Here is a 7,460-nt window from a genome sequence, read left to right as displayed (position 1 = left end):
TAAGATTCAGAAGCATGAAGGTGTGTTTTTTATAAAGTAAAATTAGATGTATTCTATGAAAAAAATATGAAAAAAAAATTTCTTGAATTCGATATTTATTTAACAAATACACAGAATAATAAGCATAATCGTGTTCTAAAAGTTAATTTTTAAACTGTTACACTTTCCTATTGAAACAATGCTTTAAATAAAGAAAAGAATAAGATTTTGTAACTATTCAGTCAATAAATCTAATGCTATAAAAAATTAAGGATTCTTAATCACTATACAGTCATCAGTTCTATAAGTTATACTTAATCAATTAATCTATTAATACTTGTCATGCATTTAATATGCAAATACTGGAAAATAGAAGTCGCAAATCTCTATCAAACCGTGTCTTTTGAAATTGCTGAAGTTTCTTTAACTATTTGGAATAATTTTGTTTCGCATTTAAACACTTTAAGATATGAATACACTCCACTGACAGTTCTTTTTTTATTGATTTGTTTCTGATTTGTACAATGCTGTGTACAAATCAGAACACAGCATTATATAAGATTTTATTTTTGTAGTTAAGATTATCAGTTTCGTTTGCATTATTACATCTCTGATCTCGAAGTCAGGCTTTTTAAAATGTGTTAACAAAATTCCTTTTTCATTTATTTCATGAAAATTTCTTTTTTATCATTTCATGAAAGTTTACTTTTTCATTTTTAAAATGTGTTAACGTTTTTTCATTTCTGACCTACATAATTTTGAACTTTCTTTAATTTCTTAACGGTTAAAATTCAGGTTTTTCTTTGCTCCTATTAAATATTATTGCCATATCATTGAGCTGGAAGTCTACGTATTGGATCTTAGTTATTTGATTAAAGATTATAGAACATTTGAAACACAAGATTATTGAAATCGAATCGATATATTGTAGATCATAAAAAGTTTTCTAAAAAAATAAATAATTATTCCCAAAACAATATCTAAATGAATAATTATTATCAAACGCGTTGCATTTTACTCCGTCAATATTTATTTGCCTATTATTTGGATTTTTAATAACTGGAATTTTTTTCTAGCAGCATTTTATGTTAAGATGCCTACATATGTCATTACATCAAGTAGTTAATCCTACTATTATCTGACACCAAAGAAATTCTAGCTTACCTTTCTAGATGTTATGAAATAAAATTTAATCTGCCGGCGTCCTGGCATAGGGGTAGCGCGTCTTCCCCGTGATCTGGGCGTCCCGGGTTCGAGTCCCGGTTTGGGCATGGTTGTTCTGTTGTTCTATCTGTGAGATGTGTGAATGTGCCCTCCTGTAAAAAGGGGTTGTGCAAGCGAATGAGTGATGCGTGAGTGGCAAAGTCGTACTCTTGGCCCTAGTTGGTGCTGCTATAAAAAATAAGAGACGTTCCCCTCAGGCTTAAATCGCTGTCTTCGTAACAGTGGGCTTGTCAGTGGCAAGTGCCATAAGAAACAAACAAACAAACAAAATTTAATCTCTTAAAAATGCTAATATGAATTTAGAAACTAAATGCGTTTAAAGAAGCCAATTATATTATTATTACATCCTAACTAATGCTAATAATATTTACCAAATTTGAGACTAAAAATATTTATTAACCGAGATTTTTGCTTGGTAATAAATTTCATCTGAATGTTTTATATAAAGATTGAACAATTTAAAAGTATTTCTGTTTTGATTTTTCTTACCTATGTATAGAACAGATAAATGCAAGCGAAACTCCGAGTCAAATGTCTATTTATATCTAAATCTTAAGCAATAGTAAATCATTTAGTAAAAGATTATATGGAATAAAGCTTCAGATACAAAAGCCAAGAAATAAATCCAGAAACCTTTCAAAACAGCCAACTTTTATACATATTTAATTTCAAATTAGACAGCAAAATACACATGTACCACAATTTATTGAAAAATTAAAACAATTTTATTACATTATTGAAGAAAAAAAACTCAGCTACTAATTTTCAAGATTTTATGGAAGAGTGAAAAAGAGGGCAATTTCATCTCTTCATTGCCAATAAATCTATCGGCAAATAAAACTCTTATGCAAGTCGCCATTTTTCTTTTTCCCCATTATTTTCTTTCTGCTCATAATTTTAACTTAGCATAAAATAAAATAACATCAGAACTGATTTATTTGATTAGTAACAAAGAAAACATGAAAGCCTGAAACGAAACAATGAATAGTTGAAGTTTTCTAGCCTTTTTTACTGATTTTTTGAGATACAAGACAGGATATAAATCTGCGACGATGAAAGGATATATTCTTCCTTTTTTAACACCGATTTTTCTGAAAAATTATTTACATGCGATGAGTAAAAATATTTCCAAAATATTTCTATATGTCTATCATTTATTTCCTGGAAGCAGTATTTGAAAATTATATTTTTTTTCCTCTTAGAATCGTGTACTGGGATGTGATGAGCGAGGATAGAACCTGGGATCTTGTGGTTCGAAGCCCAGTAACATGACTATAATACAAAAGCAATTGCTCGTGTAGCGTAGCTGTTAACTGGCTTATAAGCTTTTCACTACAGACTCTCCCTCCAGTGAGACGAAGGATATGGCTGTTGAGTGGTGATGTATTTAACTGTTGTGTCTAATGTGCCTGTACCTATTTGAGCAGCGCCAAACGTTATGGCGAGCGTGTGTAGGTGGGTGGTTGCTGTTGCTGCGTCAAGTGAATCTGATGACTTTGAGTTGTTGTGGGTAGATGGCGCCATAGCAGCTGCACGAAGGTTGAAGGTTCATCGTTCAAGGTCACCAATGTAGCAGACTGGGATGTGCGAGGATGGAATATGGGACCTTGTGGTTCGCAGTCCAGTAGCATGACCACAATACAAAAGCAATTGCACGAGTAGCGTAGCTGTTAACTGGCTTATAAGCTTTTCTCTACAATCGCTTCAAAAACCATTTAAGGGTTGTAGGTAATAAAATATCATAAAAATAATTTCTTAAGCTACTAATTTAATAATTCTAAGCTACTTACTCCGAATTCGACTAACGTGATCTATTTTTGTATTAGCTTTTTGCGCAAAATATAACATGATAGATAGTATGAAATTTTATTACACTTGTCTATTGTTATTATAAGGAATATACGTATGTTACAGTTAGAAAATTGCAGTTATTGAAGATGTAATAATATGTATGTTTAATCTAGTTTTGTAATCTAGTAATGAAAAAAATATTATTTGTAAGCCGAATTACAAATATTTATATATATTTATAAATTATTAACAAATATTTTATTAAGTTACGAATGTTCATTATCAATTTTTCAAATCTTTGAAAAAATACCTTTCCTTACACTGTAATGCAAGTAAGTATTTCGTAATTAAAAAATCGATTAAGAACTGTGTCTAAAAATATTACATTCGTAATTAATGAGTATATTGTAGATTGAGTACATTGTACCATGACTGCATCAATTTCTTTTATAGTTATCTTTTCTTTAAAACATAGTACTCATATTACACAGGGGTATAAAATTAACTTTCTCTTGTTTCATGAGAAAACATGCCTACTTTTAATTGAATTTTTCATTAAAAAAATTCAAATTTATAATTAGTTCTGCTTCATCATGCATTGCTTTTTTTGCGCCTTCGAGATTAAATGGGAATTAAACATACGTGTTTACATTTTTATGCTTAAAATTTACTGTTTAACTTACCTAAAATGTTTGAGTGGCGGATTTTCTTCAGTCTCTCGTATCTGGGATATTCCTTCTGAATGTCTATAATTAATCACCTAAGGATTCCAACTATGAATTTTTCTTCGTACCTCTTTTCCATGCGAGAAATATTTTGACAAAATCAAGAATTTCTGGGAAACAATCCTGGTGAAAACCGAAGAAATGTAAATCCATATTGCAACTCCATTTCTATTCATAACTGTAGCAGTTAACACACAATCTGACGGTTGTCTGCTGCTTTGGAATTAAAATATATATATATATATTTGCCAAATTTTTGCGTAGTAGCTTCTGAGGGTAAAGACCCCTGAGCTCCCGAAGGCAGAAGTCTGACTTCTAGCTCAAATGAAGATAGCACACACACACTCGTTTGCACAACTCCTTTTTCCGGGGGGGGGGTCATTCACCTCACAAAGAGAACACAAGGAAGAGAACAACCATGCCCGAACCAGGACTCAAGCCCGGAATGCCAAGATCACGGGAAAGACGTGCTACCCCTAGGCCAGGACGCCGGCGATTTTTCTATTTCGCTTAAGATATCCCCGAATATTTAAAGATCACATCTGAGAAACGTAGAAATTCCTTCCTTGATTTGATTAAACAGATAAGGATATTTCCTTCAAGCAATGAAAATCCCAATTATTTTAAGAATTTCTTAATACTATATGAAGAAGCAATAAAAAAATGTATATATTAAAATCGATTAATGAAGTCGTACAATATTTCTTCTTCTAGACGAAATGATTCATTCTTTTGTATATAATATTTTCCATTGATTCTAATGTTCCATTCATTCAAAAAAAAAAAAAAATATTTGGAGCTGAGCTACAAAACAATTAGCAAAACAGCAATTTTTAGATAACCTCATACAACGGTAGAACAATATTTGTCATTCAAAAATTGGCCGCCTGGATTTTACCCTTTTCATAGTATTTTTCATGGTAATGTTATACGTCATAGACTGACTACTCCGACCCGTCCAAGGCAAGCGGAAAAACTTGAATGATCGAACCGACGCAACAGCAACATTGGCGTTAACTAAGGTTGAGTCCTAAGGGCCAAAACTGGCAACAGTACAACCATTCCCTAAGGAAGTACGCTCCGTCATCTATGGGAGGAACCAGAACCCACATTTTCGTGTACCCACAGGGGTGACGAGAACCAACAACCATGTCAGAAACTTCTCATCCTTAATTACGAGCTGCTCCCCAAGGGATCATGGTAATGTTATAAGCTATAGTCTCAGAAGGAACGTAGTGACCATTCCTCAAATTTATTATTTTCATTCCATATTTGAATCTAGAGACAATTTTCTCCTCAGTTACTTTATGTTTATAAATGAGCAGTTTTATATTTTCGCAATAATTTAAATTGTTTTCTTTCGAAAATAATTTTTTGAAATTCTTTTCAGCAGTAACAAAAGGTATATACTTTGGTTTCCTTCTGAAGGAGGGATCCAAAGAAAACTTACATCTTCTATGGAAGATAGCAGCCTTTCAGCTTTCATTCCAAAATTCAGCTCTTTTTCTGACAAGTTGAAATATTGAACGTTTAAACTGTGTGAATGAATGTTATGTATCTTATCGTGTGTTAATATATAACGTTCATAAGAGAAAAAAATTGTTTTAAATGCTTTTCAATAGTTTATTTCAAGCTATCTATCTCTTCATTTTCAAGGTCATAATAGCTTCAGATTCATTTTCTACATTTAGATAAAGAAGAAATTGCGATATAGGTAATTATTTATTTTGTTTCATAAGAGATGGTAACTTTGAGATACTAGTTTTCTGATTGGAGTTAAAACTAATGACTTTCATATTTTTATACAAAAATAGCAGAATGGTAGAGAAAAATAGCATCTCGTAGAGAAAATTTCAGAAATGAAATCAATAGAATAAAAGTCTTATATGTAAAGAACCTTAAACCCGACCCGTTAGATGATTATCACAAAATGAACTGTTTATATGAAAAAACCAAGTTCTTATCTTGATGCAACCAAAATATAATGCATAAGATTTTTCAAACCAGGAGAGTCATATACATCCTTTATCTTTAAATATGCATTTTATATGTATGACAAAAGTTATTATGATGATTTTCAAAAAAAATTACTATGTGGATGATATGAATGTTCCATATAATCATCAATTCCATATAATTTTATATGAAGTCATGAAATCTTAACTTTATATGAAGTCATCAACTTTATATGAAATCAGAGAATGAAAGTCAGTTTTCCAGACTTTATATTATGTTATCATCATCAAGCAAAAATCATTCACTTTCTAGATATAAAATATTTGTTGAAAGAGAATAAAATCATACTGGGAGAATGCTTGAAAAATATATCCTTGTTTATAATGAATTTCTTTCTGTGAAAGCAGGAGACAGATATTTGGAGCCATGTAAAGGAATGATAATACATGATACATTTAGCTCGTTCATTATATATTTTTAGAAGTGCATAAAGTAATGTATTTATAATTGTAGATTGTCTGGGACAAATTTAAAATATTTTTGACAAACATAGAAACCATAAAAACAAAGCAGTTGTTCTAACAATAGCAATTGTCTCGAAAATGCAATTCTAAAGGAAATAATGAGTATTGCATTAATCTCATATTGTACAAAAATTATGCATGATAGAAAAAAATATTGTATATTTGAATTCAGTATAATAAATTACGAACTTGATGATTTCGTGTATCAAAATTGTGTTAACCGAAAATATTGTTATCTGTTCACTTTTAAACCCCGAGCGGCACCTCGAAATGAGGATGAGATGATTCCGGCATGGTGGTTGGATCTCGCCACCCTGGAGGGTACACTAATAGGTGGGGGATCTGACTCCTCCCATCGATGACGGGACGTACTTCCTTCGGGGAGGGTTGTACCGTGACCGCCATTAGGACTCAACCACAGTTCCCGCCAGTGTTGCTGTTGCGGCGGTCCGGTCATTCAGTTTTTAGGATTTAAATCCGTGTGCCTTCGTGGCGGGTCGGAGAGTTAAATGGTTGACTTATCTGTTCACTTTTTCCATTTATTAAATTTAAAAATTCTAAGACGGGGGGGGGTATGTTGATGTGTTTTGGTTATTGTTTCTATACTATAAACATTTGCATATTCTCCTAGAAGGTTTTGGAATCTATGTCGATTTCCAATTTTCGGTATCAAGAAGTGTCTTTCTATTGTGAGGGGTTGTTTTGTGATGACTTCATCTAGAACCTCGTTTGACCGTTGGCTTGGTCTGGGTTTGTTTATCTTATCTTATCTATCGAATATTGCATGCCCATAATCAGCACACTAGCTCGAAAACCCATATTCAAATCGTGTTATCTGCCCACTTTTTCCATTTATTAAATGATATTATTTAAAAATTCTAAAGCGGATGGCTTTTATGTTGACATGTTAATGTGGTTTGGTGGCTGTTTTTCTACTACGCGTTCGCCTAGGTGACTTTGAAATTTATGTCATTTAAGTCGGTTTTCGATTTTCAAGATTTTCTGCCATCTAGTTGAAAAACAAGCATCGCAAGTGTCTTTCTGCTAGATGGGGTTGCTTTGTGGCGAAGTCATTTATTTACCCCCCCCCCCTCTTGCTTGGTCGTGATTTGTTTATCTTATCTTATCTCTCAAATATCGTATGCGCATAATCAACACAAAGCTCGCAAACCAACATTCAACTACGTAGTTGTTGTAGTAATCAACAGCTTTTGGCAAAAATCTACTCAACTGTGTAAAATGAATTTATTAGAGAGCTTGT

This window comes from Argiope bruennichi, chromosome 5, assembly GCF_947563725.1.
Source record: "Argiope bruennichi chromosome 5, qqArgBrue1.1, whole genome shotgun sequence".
NCBI lineage: Eukaryota > Metazoa > Arthropoda > Arachnida > Araneae > Araneidae > Argiope > Argiope bruennichi.
Note: the sequence above shows the minus strand (reverse complement) of the source record.